The 24165-nt window shown below is 46.1% G+C and overlaps 2 protein-coding genes across 2 annotated transcripts in view; both read left to right on the plus strand.

Moving 5' to 3' along the window:
- LOC116969020 (zinc finger protein 84-like) overlaps window positions 1-24165 on the plus strand; it is a 123860-nt gene that overhangs the window by 17817 nt on the left and 81878 nt on the right. The gene's annotated exons all lie outside the window — the stretch shown is intronic.
- Window positions 7785-24165, plus strand: part of LOC116969026 — a 573861-nt gene continuing 557480 nt past the window's right edge. Inside the window, exon 1 of the mRNA XM_033015999.1 lies at window positions 7785-7833. The gene's annotated coding sequence lies outside the window, so the exon portion shown is untranslated. The remainder of the gene's footprint in view (window positions 7834-24165) is intronic.

A 24165-nucleotide genomic window follows, 5' to 3' on the forward strand; every position in this document is an offset into this window, starting at 1 on the left:
TACATATAGGTACCAATGACATAGGTAAAAAAAGAGAAGAGGTCCTGAAGGGAGAATTTAGGGAGTTGGGAGGAGAGTTAAGAAGGACCAAAAAATAACAATCTCAGGATTACTGCCTGTGCCACGCGACAGTGAGAGTAGGAATGGAGCGAGGTGGAGGATAAATGCGTGGCTGAAGGACTGGTGCAGTGGGCTGTCGTGAGCCCCACCGCAGGGCGCGGACTTACCATCGGAGTTGACCCCTTGCCTGGGATCAATCCCACCGCAAACACCGCGGAATCAACACCAAGGGCTCACAATCTCAGGTGAGGCTAGTCGGGAGCTCCAACGCAGCAGCACGTTCATCCAGCCCGGATGCGAGGTTCGATCGCCCGGCGCGGGGAAGCTGACATCGCCTCAATGCTGGAGCGGATCGCCTCGGCTACGGAAGTCAAGACCGTCCCGTCAACGGGGGCTCGAGGCCCACGTCCGAGGAAGAACTAAGGGAAAGGACTTGAACTTTATTTCGCCTTCCATCACAGTGAGGTATGGGTAGGAGTCACTGTGGTGGATGTTCATGTTAAAATGTGTTTTGAGTGATCTGTTGCTTTTAATAGTATGACTGACCTGGCCAGTGAAATACCTCGTATGTTGTAAAACATACTTGGCGAGTAAAATCTGATTCTGATTCTGATTATTTGCATCAGTCTTCACAATGCGAGACACCAGCAATGTGCCCGACCTTCAAGAGAGTCAGGGGGTGGACGTTACTGGAGTGGCTGTTACTAAGGAGGAGGCGGAGAAGTGACCTGGACAGGATGGACTATACCCTAGGGTTATGCTAGAGGTGGCATTAGAGAGTGTTGGGGCATTGATGGTGAGATTTCAAGATTCATTGGAGTCAGGAGTGGTGCCAGATGATTGAAAAATTGCCAATATTGCCCCGCTGCACAAGAAGGCAGCAAGGCAGTGGGAACTATAGGGAGGTATACGGCAGTCGGGTCATGACCCATGACCCATGACCCGTACTGTTGCTACGCTACGCCAACTGGAGTACACGCGATGAACTGCAGGTAAGCACTTACCATTGTTTCCAGCGTAGCGGGCCCGTTAAAACCCGCTGAAATTGTCAATTTTTGCGCTGTAAATAATTATGGAAATTGAGATAAGCGTGTGAGACATTTAGCCTACTTCAGAATTCCAAAAGTTAGAAGAAATGACGGTAGATAGAAGCGAGAGCTGAAAGGATAACAACAGCCAGAGTGCTTAGCGAACATTGGCCGTTTGCTCACTGCATTTCGTCAACTAAGGCATTATTTATGTTTTTTCTTGATTCCTTTAGCATCTAAAAAGTTTCAGAAGTGATAAATCTGGCTGTAAAGTTTTTAAATCGCCCATGGTTCTCAAGTGGGTTTTTACGTACAAAAAGAAAACGCATCTGAAGAAAAATTTACAGCCAGATTTATCACTTCTGAGACTTTTTAGATACCAAAGGAATCAAGAAAAAACACAAATAATGCCTTACTGTTGATGAAATGCAGTGAGCAAACGCGATAATTCCCAATATTTTCAATTCCGATATCTGCACAGCCAATGTTCACCAAGCTCTTTAGCTGGTGTTGTCCCTTCAGCTCTCACTTCTCTTTACCTTCATTTTGCTTCACTTTTGGAATTCTCTCACACTTACCCCGACTTCCACAATTTTTTACAGCGCAAAAATTCAACATTTTGGCGTTTTTTAACAGGTAGGAAAGTACGCGTTTCTTGCATTAATAACATATACCAGAAGTTACGGATGTCCTCCAGATGGATTGAGCGGGTCCGTGCGTCAAGCCCTATGACCCAGTGACCTTACGTGCAACCCCCCCTATAGGCCGATTTGTCTGACTGGTGGTTGGTCAGATTGTAGAGTCCACGATAAAGGATGAGGTTACGAGTGCTTAGAAGTTCACGGTGAACTGTAATAGACAATAGACTATAGACAATATAGGTGCAGGAGTAGGCCATTACATAGAAACATAGAAACATAGAAATTAGGTGCAGGAGTAGGCCATTCGGCCCCTCGAGCCTGCACCAATATGATCATGGCTGATCATCCAACTCAGTGTCCCGTACCTGCCTTCTCTCCATACCCTCTGATCCCCTTAGCCACAAGGGCCACATCTAACTCCCTCTTAAATATAGCCAATGAACTGGCCTCGTCTACCCTCTGTGGCAGGGAGTTCCAGAGATTCACCACTCTCTGTGTGAAAAAAGTTCTTCTCATCTCGGTTTTAAAGGATTTCCCCCTTATCCTTAAGCTGTGACCCCTTGTCCTGGACTTCCCCAACATCGGGAGCAATCTTCCTGCATCTAGCCTGTTCAACCCCTTAAGAATTTTGTAAGTTTCTATAAGATCCCCTCTCAATCTCCTAAATTCTAGAGAGTATAAACCAAGTCTATCCAGTCTTTCTTCATAAGACAGTCCTGACATCCCAGGAATCAGTCTGGTGAACCTTCTCTGCACTCCCTCTATGGCAATAATGTCCTTCCTCAGATTTGGAGACCAAAACTGTACGAAATACTCCAGGTGTGGTCTCACCAAGACCCTGTACAACTGCAGTAGAACCTCCCTGCTCCTATACTCAAATCCTTTTGCTATGAAAGCTAACATACCATTCGCTTTCTTCACTGCCTGCTGCACCTGCATGCCCACTTTCAATGACTGGTGTACCATGACACCCAGGTCTCGCTGCATGTCCCCTTTTCCTAGTCGGCCACCATTTAGATAATAGTCTGCTTTCCTGTTTTTGCCACCAAAATGGATAACCTCACATTTATCCACATTATACTGCATCTGCCAAACATTTGCCCACTCACCCTGCCTATCCAAGTCACCTTGCAGTCTCCTAGCATCCTCCTCACAGCTAACACTGCCCCCCAGCTTAGTGTCATCCGCAAACTTGGAGATGTTGCATTCAATTCCCTCATCCAGATCATTAATATATATTGTAAATAGCTGGGGTCCCAGCACTGAGCCTTGCGGTACCCCACTAGTCACTGCCCGCCATTGTGAAAAGGACCCGTTTACTCCTACTCTTTGCTTCCTATTTGCCAGCCAGTTCTCTATCCACATCAATACTGAATCAATACATCAATACATTCGGCCCTTCGAGCCAGCACCGCCATTCAATGTGATCATAGCTGATCATCCCCAATCAGTACCCCGTTCCTGCCTTCTGCCCATATCCCCTGACTCCGCTATCTTTAAGAGCCCTATCTAGCTCTCTCTTGAAAGCATCCAGAGAACCGGCCTCCACTTCGGCAGAGAATTCCACTGACTCACCCCTCTCTGTGAGAAAAAGTGTTTCCTCGTCTCCGTTGAACCTGCCGCACTGGGTGAGAGGGGAGTGGTCGGGGGTGGGGATTGAACCTGCTGCACTGGGTGAGGTGGGTGGGGTCAGGGCTGGGGATTGAACCTGCCACACTGTGTGAGAGGGGAGGGGTCGGGGTGGGGATTGAACCTGCCACACTAGGTGACGCGGGCACCGGCTGAGCTGAGCGGATTCAGGGTGCTGGAGATTCAGGGCGGTGCCGCGCGTATGGGCCCCGCCCCCATCCGTTGGCAATCACCGGGCAGGTTCGTCATCGCTCTCCTCCTCCTGCCACGTCACCGCCCGGAGGTGCGCCTTTTGCGCGTGCGCGTCACGCAGGCGCGGCCCGGATTTGTCGCGCGGTGACGGTTTAACGGCCGCGCGCGCGCCGCCACCGGTCACCTGACCCCCCAACCGTCAGCGCAAGTCGCGCCCGCCCCTCATTTCCCATTGGCTGCCGCCGGAGTCCGTCACTGGTCTCAGCCAATGGTGCTGGCGAACCCGTCTAGTGGGCGGGTCTCCCACAGGTCCCGCCCCCCGGACACGCGGGTGCAATCCCACGCGCAGGCGCAGTGCGTCTCCGTTGCTCTGTATCTATGACTATAATCACCATCTTGGTTCTTGGTTACTTGGTCCAAAATATTCCAACTGGAATTTAAACTGGAGGTGGTGAAAGGAGGGATTAAACCAGAAAGGGTTATTGGGAAGAAAGAGCTACTTTAAATGTAGTTGCATCTGGTTGGGTAACTATAGTAGGGTGGAGATTATTCCATGCTTTAATTGTGCGGGGGAAGAACGAATTGCTGTACACATCTGTCTTTGTAGCTGGGATCACAAATTGGATCGAATGCCCTCGTCTGCTCCTAATTGGTTTGGGTTTGGTGTAGGTCTTGTAATCTATGTCAAGCTGACCATTTAACATTTTGTAAAAACAGGTCAAACGGTGAGCTTGACGTCTGTCTGTCTTGGAGAGGGTTCCACCCCAGAGAATTCAGAAGTTTGGTGACAATCGCTTCTCTCTCATAGGTGTTAGTAACAAATCGAGCTGCCTGTCTTTGGACACGTTCGATGGAAGAAATGTTTTTATTTGCGTATGGGTCCCATGCTGCAACGTGGTCCAAATGAGGTCTAACGAGGGTGAAGTATAGCTACTCCTTGACAGAAGTTGAACAATGATGAAAGTTGCGCCTCAGAAAGTTTAGGACACCTGTTGCTTTCACCGTTGCATGAGTCTGACCATTCCAACGCAGATCATTCTGCAATTTGATGCCAAGATACTTGGTTTGTTTGGATTCTTCAAGGGTGGCACCAAGTATGTTGTAAGTTGTTTAGCCTGGATTCCTCTTTCTGGTGACACGCATGGTTTCACATTTGGAAGGTTTGAACTGCATGTCCCATTGTTGTGACCACTCAACCATAGTATCGAGATCCTTTTGGAGAGCATCTTCATCATCAGCTGACTTAATTGGACGGTACAGCAAACAATCATCAGCGAATAGTCTGGTCGTACTTGCGACTTTTTCATGGATGTCATTTATGTAAAGCAAAAATAGATGTGGGTCAAGTACTGTGCCCTGAGGTGTACCACTCAACACTGGATACCAATTGGAGCTCTTTCTGTTCACTGGTTGTCACTAACGTAGGTACACAAAAATGCTGGAGAAACTCAGCGGATGCTGCAGCATCTATGGAGTGAAGGAAATAGGTCACTAACGTATCCTACACCCACTAGGGACAATGTTTACATTCACCAAGCCAATTAACCTGCAAACCTGTACTTCTTTGGAATGTGGGAGGAAAGCGGAGACCTCGGAGAAAACCCACGCAGGTCACGGGAGAACGTGCAAACTCCGCACAGACAGCGCCCATAGTCGGGATCGAACCCGGGTCTCCGGCGCTGCATTTTGCTGTAAGGCAGCAACTCTGCCGCTGCGCCACTGTGAATCCCCGGTGAGAGTGGCGCCGTTTGTCAACCGGGTCCCTGCACATCAGTGAAGGGGTTCCTGCAGCCGCAACTGCCCAGTGACGCCCCCAGTTTATGCATCACCGGGCAGAGAGGGGTCTGCCGTGGGGATGGTCATACTTGGAGCAGCAGATTTAGGCCAGTCGGCCCATCTAGTCTACTCCGCCATTCAATCATGGTTAGACACAAAAAGCTGGAGTAACTCAGCGGGACAGGCAGTATCTCTGGAGAGAAGGAATGGGTGACGTTTCGGGTCGAGACCCGTCTTCAGTCTGGTTACGGATAATGGAAACGAGAGATATAGACGTTGATTTTTTTCTTAGACTCAATCATGGCTGATCTATCTCTCCCTCTCAACCCCATTCTCCTGCCTCCCCATAGCCCTGACACCCGTACGAATGAAGAAGCTGTCAATCTCCGCCTGAAAAATACCTAATGGCAGCCATCTGCGGCAATGAATCCCACGGATTCACCACCCTCCAGCTCAAGAAATTCCTCATCTCCATTCTAAAGGTACATCCTTTAATTCTGTGCCCACTGGTCCTAGACTCTCCCATTGGTGGAAGCATTCTCTCCACATCAACTCTGTCCAGGCCTTTCACTATTTGATGGGGCGCGGAGGGTGCAGAGAGGGTTCATCAGGATGGGGGTGGGGTTTGTAGGGTGCAGAGAGGGTTTGAGAGAGGGTTTGGGAGAGGGTTCAGAAGGGATGTGGATGGTACACAGAGGGTTTGGGAGAGGGGGTGGTATGTGGTGGACGTAGAGAGCGTTCAGTAGGGTGCGGATTGGGTGTGGAGGGTGAAGAGAGGGTTCAGGAGGGTGAGGATGGGATGTGGAGGGCGAAGAGAGGGCTCAGGAAGGGAAGGATGGGGTGTGGAGGGTGAGGAGAGGGTTCAGGAGGGGAGGATGGTGTGTGGAGGGTATCGAGAGGGCTCGGCAGGGTGGGGACAGGGTGTGTGTGTGACAGCATGGTGCCAGATGGGGTGACTGTGGGGAATGTGAGGCCATCCTCGCCAGCAGACAATGAAGCAGCAATGCTGTATTCTGTGAATGTTTTTTGTACTATTATACAATTAACATGGTGCCTTGCTGCAGCAGCACCAAGAGTATTAGATAACATTTATTTACATAAATAAGGAATAATATTGCAACAAGTTTCATCAGACTGGGTGTTGCCGTATGTAGCGAGACCGATGCTCAGCCTCTGTTCTTTAGTGTTTAGTGGAATGAGGGGTGACCTGAATGAAATGTCCATAGATTGGATGTATGCCCGGTGTTATGTTATGTTATGCTGCATGTAAGTATTTAATTATTCCATTGTACATGTGAGAATTTAACACTCTTGACTCCTGGTTATTCCCCTGAGTGAAGAGTCCAGATCCAGGGTCAGAATCTGTGACTCGGTGGTCGGTGTGTTTCTGGGGTGGCTTGTTTCTGACTCTGAGGAGCAGTGGAACAATGGCTGCCCAGCTCCACCCAGTGTAAATGTGCTTGGGGTTCTTGTCTTCATCACTCTGTCTACCAGTGGTACCTCCACCCCCCAGCTACCGTTGGTCATTTGCGGTTTCAATACATTGAGGACAGAGGAAGCCAACTATTCGACCCACAATGTCTTTGCCGGTTGTGCAAAAGTTCATCGGTCAAATCCCACCTTCTGGTAACCAGTCTTCAAGCACACATTTTAGTGTATAAGTTTTTTCAAAGGTGATTTTAGCTGAGTTCCAGATCTGTACTGATCCAGTGGTGGGAGAAGCGTTTCACCAGGTCTACAATCTTTCAGCTAATTCCTGTATACCGTGCTAACCTGGTCCTCCTCCTTTCATCCCTCATCTCATTACTCTATACACCTCAATTGATGCTCTTGTGAAATTTAGCCTTTCCAATGATTTATCAAAGTTCCAAATACAGTTAATAATTTCCAAACTTATTCCAATTAGCCACCTAACAGCCCGTGACTTTGCCAATTGTAACTTTACTTGGAATTAGAAATGTGTGGTAAATGTTTGAGTTGTGTTTACGTGTCAGAACAGCATTTGTTTTATTTGAGCAGTAGTTGTGAGCAGCCAATTCCACCCATGACATATGACAGGATCTGTTGGGGGAGAGAGTTCAGCATTTGGACTCATCGATATTTTAAAGTCGAGGTGGTGTGCAACGTAAATGGGAACTTGAGGTTGTGTTTTCCGGTTTGATTTCAAACCTGCAGCATCTGTGAGTTTGATTTCAGACCTGCAGCATCTGCGGGTTTGTTTAATTTCCTTCCTGCCACGATGACGCAGTGCGCATGTGCACAGTCTGGCAAGTCACCGGATGTGCGGCGCTTCCTTCCTTCCTGCCGACCGACCTGTTGCAGCGGCGACGGGTTGTGGCCGCGGCGGGGGAGAGGAGAGAAGAGAAGAGAGGGAGTCCACCGGCTGGGGGAGCGGGAAGAGGCGAGGGACTCCACTGTGCAGGCCGGGGGAGCGGGGCCCTGCTGTCCGGGCGGGCTGGGAGGCTCAGGGCAGGGGAGCGAGGACAGCAGATTGCCATCCATCCATCCATCCATCCATCCATCCGTATTTTGTCCGCCGCTCCCCAGTGGACGGCTGTAATCTTGAGGAGAGACTTGGGTTAAATTCCCCCATTGAATGTGATTTTCTCTTGTCTGTCAGCAGCACATTGAATTTATTGTTGTGTAAATGTGTCCCAGTGATAGTTTGAAGCAGAAAAGTCATGTTGAGCAACAGCTGCTGCGTTTTGTCATTGGATGTGTTGCTGTAGATTCATGCTGCACATCCATCACACACACACTTGTATAAAGTTGCAACCAACACTTGATGTATTGAATGAGCTGAGCAGTTTGCTGGAGTCAAAGCAAATGTCCCAGTTTGTTTTACACTTACTAAATGGCTCAATGTTCAGGGAACTATTTCATAATGAAACCGTCAGCTTGTTATTTCCGGTTTCAGATATAGTTGCTGATAAAACTTCCTCAATTACCAGAGTAAAGGCCTTTCTGGGCCTTCTGTAAGGAGAGTTGCACATTTTTTTTGCCCTGTGGTCACAGATAAGTGGTTCTGGTTCTAGTTGATTACTGTGCAAACAGCTCATCAGTGGTTATCGGGCGCAGGTCAGAGTGAGTATAGTAGTGATTACATTTTGAAGTGGGCCTTTTTGACCAAGTTGAGGAGATCCTGGTGCTCAATCGCCTTTTTAAATGACAACGTCGGGAGCAGCATATGTGTTGTGTGGTAACATTCCATTCCCTTATCGTCCTTGGGTAAAGGGAATATTGGTAGCAAAGTTTATTGAAATTTAGCGAGTTGATCATGTAGGGACCATTATTTTGTCTTGTTTAATGGCAGTTGGTGCTCTGGGATGACCGGAGATTTGATGGCGTGAATTTGTGAATCTCCTTGTAAATTGCAATAAGTCTTAGCCTGATTCTGCGGAGCTCCAGGGTATCCCATCCAAGTGAAGTCAGCGTATTATTAATGCTTGATTTGCGCTTTAGGTCGTTACATACAAAGCGGGCTGCTCGGCATTATACTTTCTCCTGGATGATCTTGTTGTTGTTGAAAGGATCCCATACGGCTCCACAATGCTCCAATTTGAGCCTGACCAAGGACTTGTCAGCATTCTCTTTGACGGATGTACCACATGCGTGAACGTTTATTTTGAAGAGGCCGAGGGACAGTGATCCCAGGAGAAGTTGCAGCAGAATGATAGTGAAAGGAAAGGATACTTTTGAGGATTTCGGATTTGCAACACAGAATGTGTTTTGTACATGTCAGTTATTTCATTATTCAAATGAGTTGGGACTATTGGGTATGTGAGTGGAAATATGAAATTTGCACAAATCTATTGACCACTGTAGGATGACGTGTGACTTTCGTAACCGTTTTTTTGGTATGGAATTTTTTTATTCCAGAAGATCTGAATGAAAAAGAGAAACATGCTGGACACACTCAGCAGTTTGAGCAGCATTTGATTACAGTCCCAGTTCTGATAATGAACCATCAACCATTACACTTCCATTGTTTTCTGCATGCACTATTTTAATCAATAAAGTGAATACACATTGACGTTATTACACTGGTAACAAATGGTAGTAATTTGTACTTGGCCAGATCACACACACATAAACAAATACATTGTCCCCACGGTAAAGGTTAGCACCTTTCCGAATCAAAAACCCTGGGTGGACAGGTCCGTTCGTGTTGCCTTGTATGCTCGCACTGCTTCCTACAACTTGGGCCTGGAATCCGGAAATATGGACGTGTACCGACTGCGAAGGGGGGTGAAGGACGCAAAAAGGAGGTGCAGAGACCAGATGGAGTCACAGATGGAGCCGCAGGACACCAGGCGCCTGTGGGAGGGGCTACGGACTGTAACCAACTACTGGAGCAGCCCCTCCTCAACCGGAACGGCCGGCACCTCTCTAGCTGATGACCTGAACTCCTTCTGCGCTCGTTTCGAGATGGGCATCATTACCCCAGGTCTGCCGACTAACGACAACACCGCCAGCGTGCTGGCTGTCGAAGCTGAAGGTCCATCGCTGGGGATGTGCACACATTCTCGTTGTCCGAGCATGACGTGTGGAGGGCTCTGACACGTGTGAACACGAGGAATGCTGTAGGCCCAGATGGCATCTCGGGGTGAGTACTTAAGTCTTGTGCTACGCAGCTAGCTCCGGTGCTCACTACAATATTCAACCTCTCCCTGGCCAAGTCCGCAGTCCCTGCCTGCTTCAAAAGATCCATCATTGTATCTGTACCTAAAAATGCCTCCGTCAGCTTGTCTGAATGACTACCGTCCGGTGGCCCTCACCTCGGTAGTCATGAAATGGTTTGTGAGGCTGGTCAAGAAACACATCTGTGCCTTCCTCCCTCGCAACATGAACCTGCTACAATTCGCATACCGTCCGAACAGATCCACGGACGATGAGGTCTCCCAGGTTCTGCACACCGCTCTCTCTCACCTTGACAGCCAGAAGAGGGGCTATGTGAGGATGCTGTTCATAGACTTCAGTTCAGCCTTCAACACGATAGTCCCCTCTAGACTGGCCGAGAAGCTGCTGGAATTGGGGCTCAACACCCCCTGTGTGCCTGGGCCCTGGACTTTCTCACTGCCAGGCCCCAGGTAGTCAAGATGGGAGGGAATACATTGAAGTCCCTCACCCTGAGCACAGGATCGCCCCAGGGTTGCGTCCTCAGCCCCTTACTGTACTCCCTGTACACACATGACTGTGTGGCTAGGTTCAGCTCTAACTCTATAATCAAGTTTGCTGATGACACTGTGGTGGTGGGCCTGATCTCCGATATAGATGAGAAGGCCTACCGGGAGGAGGAGGCTGATCTGGCACTCTGGTGTCAGGACATACAGCCGCCTCTTGAATACCAAAAAAAACTACGGAGCTGATCGTGGACTTTAGGAGGGCACATCATTGAAGATAAATGGGGATACTGTGGATAGGGTGAGCTGCTTTAAATACCTGGGAGTCCACATCTCAGAGGATCTGACATGGACATCACACGCTGCAGCACTGGTGAGAAAGGCAAGGCAGGGCCTTTACCACCTCAGGCAATTGAGGAAATTCAGAGTGTCTCTGAGGATCCTCCAGTGCTTCTACTCAGCGGCTGTGGAAAGCATCTTGTCCGGAAACATCACGATTTGGTTTGGGAACTGCTCTGTCCACGACAAGAAGGCTCTGCAGAGAGTCTGAGGAAAGACATTCTTGCCATAGAGAGTACAGAGAAGGTTCACCAGACTGATTCCTGGGTTGGCAGGACTTTCATATGAAGAAAGACTGGATAGACTCGGCTTGTACTCGCTAGAATTTTGAAGATTGAGGGGGGATCTTATAGAAACGTACAAAATTCTTAAGGGGTTGGACAGGCTAGATGCAGGAAGATTATTCCCGCTGTTGGGGAAGTCCAGAACAAGGGGTCACAGTTTAAGGATAAGGGGGAAGTCTTTTAGGACCGAGATGAGAAAAACATTTTTCACACAGAGAGTGGTGAATCTGTGGAATTCTCTGCCACAGAAGGCCAGTTCATTGGCTATATTTAAGAGGGAGTAAGATGTGGCCCTTGTGGCTAAAGGGGTCAGGGGGTATGGAGAGAAGGCAGGTACAGGATACTGAGTTGGATGATCAGCCATAATCATATTGAATGATGGTGCAGGCTCGAAGGGCAGAATGGCCTACTCCTGCATCTATTTTCTATGTTTCAGGGATCTGGCACAGATGATGAATTGCTGCCTTGTATAGATCAGACAAAGTCTTATGGATGACAGGGCAGACATGAAGAGCTAGGTGGTCTACACCTGCTTTTCTTGTTTATTAATTTGTTATCTTGTTATCACACAGAGTTGTGAATCTGTGGCTGTCTCTGCCTCAGAGGACGGTGGAGGCCGGTTCTCTAGATGCTTTCAAGAGAGAGCTAGATAGGTCTCTTAGAGTTAATGGAGTCAGGGGATATGGGGAGAAGGCAGGAACGGGGTACTGATTGTGGATGATCAGACATGATCACATTGAATGGCGGTGCTGACTCAAAGGGCCGAATGGCCTACACCTGCACACATTGTCTATTATTTGGAAGGGGTGTTTTCCACATCTCCGCTGCACTGTAATGCTGTTTGATGGTTCACAAGGCAATGTTTTCTATCACATTCAATTGTCACCTGATTGTTTTGTTAATATTGTTTATTCCAGAGCTACAGAGTTTGTGAACTCCTGTCGACATCATGGCTGAAGGTGGCGACTGGGGAGGTAATTCAGTGGCCTCTACATCAAAGAAACAAAAAGGTTTGTGTGCCTTCTGTGACATATGTATGATGCCCTGACAGTGGGCGTAGAGCTGATGCAAGAAATGATGTTCATACGGAAGCGGGAATAGGGAAGGGGTTGAGCACAGAGAGTTGACATCTACAGGGCCATCACAGTCACAGGTGGGCGGATGCAGGAATTGTCTGATAAATGAGCCCTCTTTTTCAAGGAAGACGACTTAAATCAGTCCAGTCTCTGCTGATAATTGAAATATTAATTTCTGAGCAATATCCTGATGAATCTCCTCTGCATCATCTCCAGTGCAAAGGCATCCTTACATAGAAAGATAGAAATTAGGTGCAGGAGTAGGCCATTCGGCCCTTCGAGCCTGCACCGCCATTCAATATGATCATGGCTGATCATCCAACTCAGTAACCCGTAGCTGCCTTCTCTCCATACCCTCTGATCCCCTTAGCCACAAGGACCACATCTAACTCCCTCTTAAATATAGAAAATGAACTGGCCTCAACTACACTCTGTGGCAGAGAGTTCCAGAGATTCACCACTCTCTGTGTGAAAAATGTTTTTCTCATCTCGGTTTTAAAGGATTTCCCCCTTATCCTTAAGCTGTGACCCCTTGTCCTGGACTTCCCCAACATTGGGAACAATCTTCCTGCATCTAGCCTGTCCAACCCCTTAAGAATTTTGTAAGTTTCTATAAGATTCCCTCTCAATCTCCTAAATTCTAGAGAGTATAAACCAAGTCTATCCAGTCTTTCTTCATAAGACAGTCCTGACATCCCAGGAATCAGTCTGGTGAACCTTCTCTGCACTCCCTCTATGGCAATAATGTCCTTCCTCAGATTTGGAGACCAAAACTGTACGCAATACTCCAGGTGTGGTCTCACCAAGACCCTGTACAACTGCAGTAGAACCTCCCTGCTCCTATACTCAAATCCTTTTGCTATGAAAGCTAACATACCATTCGCTTTCTTCACTGCCTGCTGCACCTGCATGCCTACTTTCAATGACTGGTGTACCATGACACCCAGGTCTTGCTGCACCTCCCCTTTTCCTAATCGGCCACCATTTAGATAATAGTCTGCTTTCCTGTTTTTGCCACCAAAATGGATAACCTCAAATTTATCCACATTATACTGCATCTGCCAAACATTTGCCCACTCACCCAGCCTATCCAAGTCACCTTGCAGTCTCCTAGCATCCTCCTCACAGCTAACACTGCCCCCCAGCTTAGTGTCATCCGCAAACTTGGAGATGTTGCATTCAATTCCCTCGTCCAAATCATTAATATATATCGTAAATAGCTGGGGTCCCAGCACTGAGCCTTGCGGTACCCCACTAGTCACTGCCCGCCATTGTGAAAAGGACCCGTTTACTCCTACTCTTTGCTTCCTGTTTGCCAGTCAGTTCTCTATCCACATCAATACTGAACCCCCAATGCCGTGTGCTTTAAGTTTGTATACTAATCTCTTATGTGGGACCATGTCGAAAGCCTTCTGGAAGTCTAGATACACCACATCCACTGGTTCTCCCCTATCCACGCTACCAGTTACATCCTCGAAAAATTCTATAAGATTCGTCAGACATGATTTACCTTTCGTAAATCCATGCTGACTTTGTCCAATGATTTCACCACTTTCCAAATGTGCTGCTATCCCATCTTTAATAACTGACTCTAGCAGTTTCCCCACTACCGATGTTAGACTAACTGGTCTGTAATTCCCCGTTTTCTCTCTCCCTCCCTTCTTAAAAAGTGGGGTTACGTTTGCTACCCGCCAATCCTCAGGATCTACTCCAGAATCTAAAGAGTTTTAAAAGATTATTACTAATGCATCCACTATTTCTGGAGCTACTTCCTTAAATACTCTGGGATGCAGCTTATCTGGCCCTGGGGATTTATCGGCCTTTAATCCATTCAATTTACCCAACACCACCTCCCGACTAACCTGGATTTCACTCAATTCCTCCAACTCCTTTGACCCGGGGTCCCCTGCTATTTCCGGCAGATTATTTATGTCTTCCTTAGTGAAGACGGAACCAAAGTAGTTATTCAATTGGTCCGCCATATCCTTGTTCCCCATGATCAACTCACCTGTTTCTGACTGCAAGGGACCTACATTTGTTTTAACTAATCTCTTTCTTTTCACATATCTATAAAAACATTTGCAGTCAGTTTTTATGTTCCCTGCCAGTTTTCTTTCATAATCTATTTTTCCTTTCCTAATTAAGCCCTTTGTCCTCCTCTGCTGGTCTCTGAATTTCTCCCAGTCCTCTGGTATGCTGCTTTTTCTGGCTAACTTGTACGCATCATCCTTGGCTTTGATACTATCCCTGATTTTCCTTGTTATCCACGGATGCACTACCTTCCCTGATTTATTCTTTTGCCAAACTGGGATGAACAATTTTTGTAGTTCATCCATGCAGTCTTTAAATGTCTTCCATTGCATTTCCACCGTCAACCCTTTTAGAATTAATTGCCAGTCAATCTTGGCCAATTCACGTCTCATACCCTCAAAGTTACCTTTCTTTAAGTTCAGAACCATTGTTTCTGAATTAACAATGTCACTCTCCATCCTAATGAAGAACTCAACCATATTATGGTCACTCTTGCCCAAGGGGGCACGTACAACACTAGCTGCTAACTAACCCTTCCTCATTACTCAATACCCAGTCTAAAATAGCCTGCTCTCTCGTTGGTTCCTCTACATGTTGATTTAGATAACTACCCCGCATACATTCCAAGAAATCCTCTTCCTCAGCACCCCTGCCAATTTGATTCACCCAATCTATATGTAGATTGAAGTCACCCATTATAACTGTTTTGCCTTTGTCGCACGCATTTCTAATTTCCTGTTTGATACCATCTCCAACTTCACTACTACTGTTAGGTGGCCTGTACACAACCCACCAGCGTTTTCTGCCCCTTAGTGTTTCGCAGCTCTACCCATACCGATTCCACATCCTCCAAACTAATGTCCTTCCTTTCTATTGCGTTAATCTCCTCTCTAACCAGCAACGCTACCCCACCTCCTTTTCCTTTCTCTCTATCCCTCCTGAATATTGAATATCCCTGGATGTTCAGCTCCCAGCCTTGGTCACCCTGGAGCCATGTCTCCGTGATCCCAACTATATCATAATCATTAATGGCTATCTGCCCGTTCAACTCATCCACTTTATTACGAATACGCCTTGCATTGAGACACAAAGCCTTCAGGCTTGTTTTTACAATGTTCTTACCCCTTATAGAATTATGTTGAAAAGTGGCCCTTTTTGATTTTTGCCCTGGTTTTGTCGGCCTGCCACTTTTACTTTTCACTTTGCTACCTATTGCTTCTACCCTCATTTTACACCCCCCTGCCTCTCTGCTCTTGTTCCCATCCACCTGCCACATTAGTTTAAATCCTCCCCGACAGCACTAGCAAACACTCCCCCAAGGACATTGGTTCCATTCCAGCCCAGGTGCAGACCGTCCTGTTTGTACTGGTCCCACCTCCCCCAGAACTGGTTCCAATGCCCTAAAAATTTGAATCCCTCCCCCTTGCAGCATTTTTCAAGCCACGTATTCATCTGCAATATCCTCCTATTTCTACTCTGACTGGCCCGTGGTACTGGTAGTAATCCAGAGATTATTACCTTTGAGGTCCTACTTTTAAGTTTATCTCCTAGCTCCCTAAATTCATCTTGTAGGACCTCATCCCTTTTTTTACCTATATCGTTCCCCCAGTATGGAGATCAGAATTGCACACTCTCCTCCAACTTAAGGCTTAATCAACTCCCTGTATCAAGGCCTCCCTTCACTTGCATTCTATGCTGCAGCTAATGACAAGAATGTTAAATGTTATCTTTGTGTGTGCTGCTGACTTTAGGGATCTATGGATTTGTATGTAGACAAAAATGCTGGAGAAGCCCAGCGGGTGAGGCAGCATCTATGGAGCGAAGGAAATGGCAGCGTTTCAGGTCGAGACCCTTCGTCAGACTAATGTGAGGGTGGGGGGGGGGGGCGGGAAGAAGAAAGGAAGAGGTGGAGACAGTGGGCTGACGGAGAGCTGGGAAGGGGAGGAGAAAGCAGGGACTACCTGAAATTGGAGAAGTCAATGTTCATACCGCTTGGGTGTAAACTGCCCAAGCGAAATATGAGCTGCTGCTCCTCCAATTTACGGTGGGCCTCACTCTGGCCATGGAGGAGGCCCAGGACAGAAAGGTCGGATTGGGAATGGGAGGGGGAGTTGAAGTGCTGAGCCACCGGGAGATCAGGATGGTTGTTGCGAACCGAGCGGAGGTGTTGGGCGAAGCGATCGCCAAGCCTGCGCTTGGATTTGTATGGGTCTTTCTCAGTGGTCTCGAGGCCCTTGTCATTCATGGTGAATATGCTGGTTATATTTATCCCTCCACCATGTGTCAACGTGCACTTATCAGGATTAAACTTGAAATGTTACTTCTCCGTCTAACATGTTGACTAATCATCTACAAATACTGGTTCAAATCCAGTTGCGGCGGTAGAAATGCTTGGTCGTGATCAGTATTTTGGCAGATAACTGCAAGGCTACAATCAGGAGTACTTGGAACAAAATTATCAGATTATCTCAAAGTAACAAGCATCCATATTTTATATTAGATAAATGGAGATTACATAGCACCAGATTCAAGGACAACTTCTTCCATGTTCTTATCCAGGGGTGGGGAACCTGCGGCCTTAAGGCCACATGCGGCCTTCTAGGCCATTAACAGCGGCCTTTTGAATGAATCCAAATTTTGTAGAACAAATCTTTTTATTTTTATTAATATGTTTTTGTTAGACTTTTATTATTTAAAATACTAAAGAGTAAAAGAAGATTCAACAAAATAATCCTCACCGCACGAAAAATGCTTTCTTGCTTTTCAACCAGTTATTGCTGCGATTCTACATTCTCCTAACTAACCCAAATCAAGATGCCCTTAAGGTCACAAATGACGGATACCCATCTCGAGGATCAGCTGAAACTGTGTACCTCCATGTTGCAACCAAACATTCAAATGCATTCCCACAAAAAGCAGTCACAACAAAGTCATTAAAAGGTTAATTCACTTTAGAATGAACAACATTGCATCATTTTCTTGAAGTTAGTCCATAGTAGTCAGATTTTTACAAAAAATGTGCATTATATCTAATTGAAGTTTCTTTGATGCGGCCTTATTAGATTACAGCTAACTTAATACAGCATTCCAACATGAAAAGATTCCCTACCCCTGCCCCAGAATGTCAGCTCAGATTGCTGTCGGCTATTCCAAACCTGTGCTTTTCTCAATTAGAAATTTCTCTGCAACCTGCAATTAATGTTTTTTTTTCAGGTGTGATATTTACTCAAGTGGGCAATTTCCTCAAAAGTCTTTGGTCAGGCACCTCATCAAAGAAAGATGGTCAGAACACAGGAACAATGACAGAAAAGCAAAGGGGGATTAAGAGCGGAGCCTCAATGGAATGTGAAACCGCTGAAGAGGAAGGGGAACAATGTCCGTCCAGAGGGAGAGGAATAGGAGATGTGGTTCACGGCCCTGGAATTGATCCAAGTGGCGAAATCCATCATGACCGAGATTCATCAAACAAGGAATCATCGCGTCTCATTCAAGGAGCAGGTGAGTGAAGTGGGAGGGGAGTGGATGCTGCAGAATGGTGAAGACTGTAGGGACAGGGAAAAAAAGCAAAGGGCTTAGAGTGAGGGGAAACAGGAGAGAGGAATAGTGGTGGAGGAGTGTTATTCTGACTAGGTTTGTGACCAATAATATTCTGCAAGGATCAGTTCTGGAACCGCTGCAATTTCTAAACATGTCCATGATTTGGACAAAAACATAGGTGGTCGAGTTAGTAAGTTGAAAAACGATAGAACTATTTGCAGAATTGTGGATCATGACTCATGACTCCACTGACTCATACAAATTTCTTGGCACTCACATAAGCAATAACCTCAAATGGAAAATCAATTCAAATCACATTTACAAAAAAGCCAACCAGAGACTCTTCTTCCTCCGCCAGCTCAAGAAGTTTAGAGTAAGGAAACACCTCCTAATCAAATTCTACACAGCCATCATCCAAAGCATGCTCACTTCATCAATTACAGTCTGGTTCAGCAGTTTAGACACTCACTCCCGTAATAAATTACAACGCATAGTTAACAAAGCATCCAAAATCATCAGCACTCCCCTTCCATCAATAGAATCACTCCATCACAAACGGTCTGTGTCAAGGGTGAAGAAAATCATCTCTGATCCCTCCCACCCAGCTCACCACATCTTCCACCTGCTGCCATCAGGAAGGCGCTACAGCTCACTGTCCGCCAAGACATCTCGATTTAAAAACAGTTTTTACCCACACGCAATCTGAATTCTGAACACACTATGATAACAGCACATATCCTCCCCATGCATGTACTGTATATTGTATGATGTTGTGTTTTATGTTATGTTTGACGGGAATCAGCCTACCTTGTAACATCCTGTACTGAACCTGAATTCCACCAGCTTGACTGTGTGGTCATTAAATAATCTAATCTAATCTAAATGATCCACTAGAATACACATCATTTGGAAATATGGTCTGAGTTAAGGCAGACAAAGATTGGATTGCTTTCTCTGAGTAATGAAGGCTGAGTGGAGGCCTAATACAGGCCCGTATGAAGCTTTCCAAAAAGGGGGGTGGCATGACAGGATTACAAAAAAATGAATGTGAAATAGTGTGCGCGCTGCGCACATCATGAGCGCGAAGCATGAAGTCCCTCGATGCCAGGGTCCAGGGCCCGCTTAAGGGGTTTTAGATGCTCTGATGCATTCTGAGCCTTATTTTGGAGCATTTATGCACCAAATTATGACCAATATTTCAGAAATTAACAGGAATCTGAGTGGTAGCTTTTTCACACAAAGGGTGCTGGGTGTATGGAACGAGCTGCCAGAGGAGGTAGTTAAGGCTGGGACTATCCTAATGTTTGAGACATTTGGACATGTACATGGATAGGACAGATTTAGATGGATATGGGCCAATCGGGTGTGAGTGGGACTAGTTTAGTTGGCACATGTTGGTCGGTGTGGGCAAGTTCAGCTGAAGGGCCTGTTTCCACACTGCATCATTCTATGACTAAAAAGTTAAGAAGAAAAATGAAGGTAGATAAGTAGAGCAGATTTGAAAGAGGAGTGAAATGTAAAGGCAGTGAGAGGTTTATGGGTGGAAAGGAACATAGGAAAGGAGGGGGGAGAGTGGGCTTGCGCAGATGGGTGAAGGGAAAATAGACACAAAGTGCTGGAGTAACTCAGCGGGTCAGGCAGCATCTGCGGAGAATATGAATAGGTGACATATCACAGAGTGCTGGAGTAACTCAGCGGGTCAGGCAGCATCTGCGGAGAATATGAATAGGCGACGTTTCACAGAGTGCTGGAGTAACTCAGCGGGTCAGGCAGCATCTCTGGAGAACATGGATAGATGACATGTCACAGAGTGCTGGAGTAACTGAGTGAGCCAGGCTGCATCTCTGGAGATTATATTTCAGGTCAAGACCGTTCTTCAGTAATATTCATGATGTAGCAACATTCCTGAATGTTACCCAAACCATCGTGAGCTACTTTGTTACGGTGCTTGCCCTCTCCTATAACGTCTTTGCTGCCTTGGGTGATGCAGGACAGGACACGAGCTTTGGGACATGGTGTGAAGCTGTTGCAGTCTGTCCCAGCCTGGTAAAAACCTGGATGGGTGGATGTGGAGAGGATGTTTCCACTAGTGGGAGAGTCTAGGACCAGTGGCCACAGCCTCAGAATTAAAAGACATTCCTTTAGGAAGGAGATGAGCAGGAATTTCTTAAAGTCAGAGGGTGGTGAACTGTGGAATTCATTGCCACAGACAGCTGTGGAGGTCAAGTCAATGGACATTTTTCAGGAGGAGATTGATAGATTCTTGATTGATACGGGTGTCAGAGGTAATGGGGAGAAGGCAGGAGAATGGGTTTGAGAGGGAAAGGTAGATAGAGTCATAGAGTGATACAGTGTGGAAACAGGCCCTTCGGCCCAGCATGTCCCATCTGTACTAGTCCCACCGGCCCACGTTTGATCCATATCCCTCCGAACCTGTCCTATCCATGTACCTAACTAACTGTCTTAAATGTTGCAATAGTCCCCGCCTCAACTACCTCCTCTGGCAGCGTGTTCCATACACCTACCACCCTTTGTGTGAAAAACATACCCCTCAGATTCCTATTAAATCTTTTGCCATTCACCTCTGCTCCTCGATTCACCTACTCTGGGCAAAAGACTCAACCATATCTATTCAAATCATGATTTTATTCACTACTAGACTAAGTGGGACCCGTTGGGTGCCGACATCACACGGGAGGGCTGGACACCCAACACAATATTCCACCTCTCCACCAATTCCAATATTGCTGACCAGTGTGGGGGGGGGGGGGGCTTTCTGTTGCGCTAGTATGAGTGTTGGGGGCCGAAGGTACTGATTTCCAGAGGGCTAGTATGGAATTTGTGGGCCAAATGGGTTTTTGGGCTGGCAGCACAGTCACTGAGGGCTGACAGCTCAGTCACTGAGGGCTGGCAATACAATCACTCGGACCTGGCAGGCTGGCGGCTGAGAAACTGCCAGAAATTCTGCCCAAAACAGGTGGCAGACTTACAGAGAAGGGGGAAGAGGGTGGACTGAATGGATTATTGGGCTGGCAGTTCAGTCACTTACAGCTGGTGGGCTGGCAGCTCACTAACTCACGGCTCGTGAGCTGGCAGTGAAGTCACTCACGCCTTGTACGCTGGCAGTTCACTCAGTCACCCCGCCTACCTTCACCCCCCCCCCCCACTCTGCTCCTTGCCATTCCCCTCCCACCCACACATTCAGTGCATCTCCAAACAACCTCCCCCCCATGCACTCTTAGTGGCTCTCCCACAGAGCAGCCATTCCTGCCTATTAGGTTCTATTGTGATGAAGAACACACAGCATTAAAAGTGCAAAAATGTTTTATTAAAGTTTAAAATGTGAATGACACTTAAAATATAAGAACAATTTACATTTTAAAGATGAGATTTATTAAGTTTTTACTTGTTTTGTCTTGTTGTGTTCTGCTGCTCACTGCCTCTTGATGAGTATTTCCTGTTGATAAAAAGAGACAATTTTAATATAGAGAAAGTCAGCGGTCAAATTTTAAGAAGGAAAATCTGAGAATATCTCAGAAGTCATCATTCAACGAAGCACACTCACACACATTCTCATACACATATTCACAAACAGACTCATTCACGCACACACAAACTCAATGACACACACAGTCACAAAAAGACCCACACACACACACACACACACACACATAGACTCATACACACATAGACTCATACACACACACAGACGGACTCACTCACACACACGCACACACAGACTCAATCACACACCCACACACACACACAGACTCATCCCCCACCTCAAGACGCTGCCCTATGGGTGGTAAATGTCGTGCAGCCAAGGGCAGCTTCAGGCGGGGGTTGTCGTGAACTGATGAGAAGGGGGGAGTGTCCTCATGCAGGGGATGTGGACGGCTTCAGTAGGGGGTGTATCCTATAGAATGGCGGAGGACAGCATCTTGAGGTGGGGGATGTCAGTGGAGGAGAGGGGGCAGTGAGCGATTTACTCATCACCTGTGGACTCACTCACTGCCTTGGGATTAACTCATGGCCTTTGGACCAACTCTCACAGCTTGTGGACTGACTGATGCCCGACTTCTGGAGTCACGTCCGACTTTTGTAAACTGAAAACTACATCTACATTGAGGAACAGCTTCTTCCTGACAGCCATCACACTATTAAACATAACAAATAAGCTCTGAACTACGAAATACTATATTATTTCACACACACATATATATATTCACATGCACTCACACGCATATGCACACACACTCATATTCACACACACACACATATAATCACACACACACACTCACATATTCACTCACACACATATTCAGACACACACATTTACACACACACACATATTCACACATACATATAGACACACGCACATATTCACACACACACACATATTCACACACGCACATATTCACTCGCACACACACATATACACACACGTACATATTCACACACACGCATATTCACTCACACATATTCAGACACACACATGTACACACACACATATTCACACATACACACACATATACGCACACATATATATTCACACACACACACACACATACGCACATATAGGGAGGTTTCACGGCAGTCGGGTCACGACCCATGACCCGTACTGTTGCTACGCTACACCAAATGGATTACACGCGATGTACTGCAGGTAGGCACTTACCATTGTTTCCAACTCCATCTTCCAGGGAGATGCTAACCGCATTTCGTTGTCTCTGTACTGTACACTGACAACGACAATTAAAGTTGAATCTGAATCTGAACGTAGCGGGTCCGTTAAAACCCGCCGAAAATGTCCATTTTTGCCCTGCAAATAATTATGGAAATCGGGATGAGCATGTGAGACATTTAGCCTACTTCAGAATTCCAAAAGTGAGGAGAAATGACGGTCGATATAAGTGAGAGCTGAAGGGACAACAGACAGAGTGCTTAGCGAACATTGGCCGTTTGCTCACTACATTTCATCAACACTAAAGCATTATTTGTGTTTTTTGTTGATTCCTTTGGCATCTAAAAAGTTTCAGAAGTGATAAATCTGGCTGTATTTTTTTTTTTAATCGCCCATGGTTCTCAAGTGGGTTTTTACGTACAAACTGAATACCCATCTGAAGAAAAATTTACAGCCAGATTTATCACTTCTGAGAATTTTTAGATACCAAAGGAATCAAGAAAAAACACGAATAATGCCTTACTGTTGATGAAATGCAGTGAGCAAACACGATAATTCCAATATTTTCAATTACGATATCTGCACAGCCAATGTTTACCAAGCACTTTAGCTGCTGTTGTCCCTTCAATTCTCGCTTCTCTTTACCTACATTTCATTTCACGTTTGGAATTCTAATGTTGGGTACATGTCTCTCACACTTACCCCAACTTCCACCATTTTTTTCAGAGCACAAATTCAAAATTTTGGCGGTTTTTAACAGATAGGAAAGTACGCGTTTCTTGCATTAATAACATATACTGGAAGTGGCGGATGTCTTCCAGATGGATTGAGCGGCTCCGTGCGTCAAGTCCTATGACCTTGTGACCTTACGTGCAACCCCCTATTCACACACACACACACATATACACACACATTCATATATATTCACACACACACATATATATATTCACACACACACATATATATATATATATATATATATTAACACACACATATATATTCACACACACACATATATATATTCACACACACACACACATATATATTCACACACACACACATATATATTCACTCACACATATATATATTCACACACACACACATTCACACACACACACATATATATTCACACACACACACACATATATATTCACACACATATATATTCACACACACACATATATATATTCACACACATATATATATTCACACACACACACATATATATTCACACACACACACATATATATTCACACACACACACACACATATTCACACACACACACACACATATTCACACACACACACATATACACACTCACACAGACACACAACCACACACACACACACATATATATTCACACACATATATATTCACACACACACATAGTCACACACACTCACACACATATATACATTCACACACACATATATATATTCACACACACACATTCACACACACAACACTAAAATACACTGTGCAAAACGAATATTCAAATCCTGCTGTACAGGCTTTTGCTGAAACAAAATGCTGCTTTTAAATAACGTCCAACAAACACAGACTTACCATAGAGAAAGCAGCCGAATATTTGAACGAATCTTCAAATCCTATTGTAGTCTGTGGCTGAAAGGCCATGCAGCTTTGGCTGCAACACAATTGCAGCTTTTGCTGAAACACAATTGCCGCTGTGGCTGCAACAAACACACACTTACCAGTTCTGTAGTATTATCCAACACCTCGTGCACTCCGTCTTCAGCAGGCAGC

This window comes from Amblyraja radiata (assembly GCF_010909765.2).
Source record: "Amblyraja radiata isolate CabotCenter1 chromosome 42 unlocalized genomic scaffold, sAmbRad1.1.pri SUPER_42_unloc_2, whole genome shotgun sequence".
Classification (NCBI taxonomy): Eukaryota; Metazoa; Chordata; class Chondrichthyes; order Rajiformes; family Rajidae; genus Amblyraja; species Amblyraja radiata.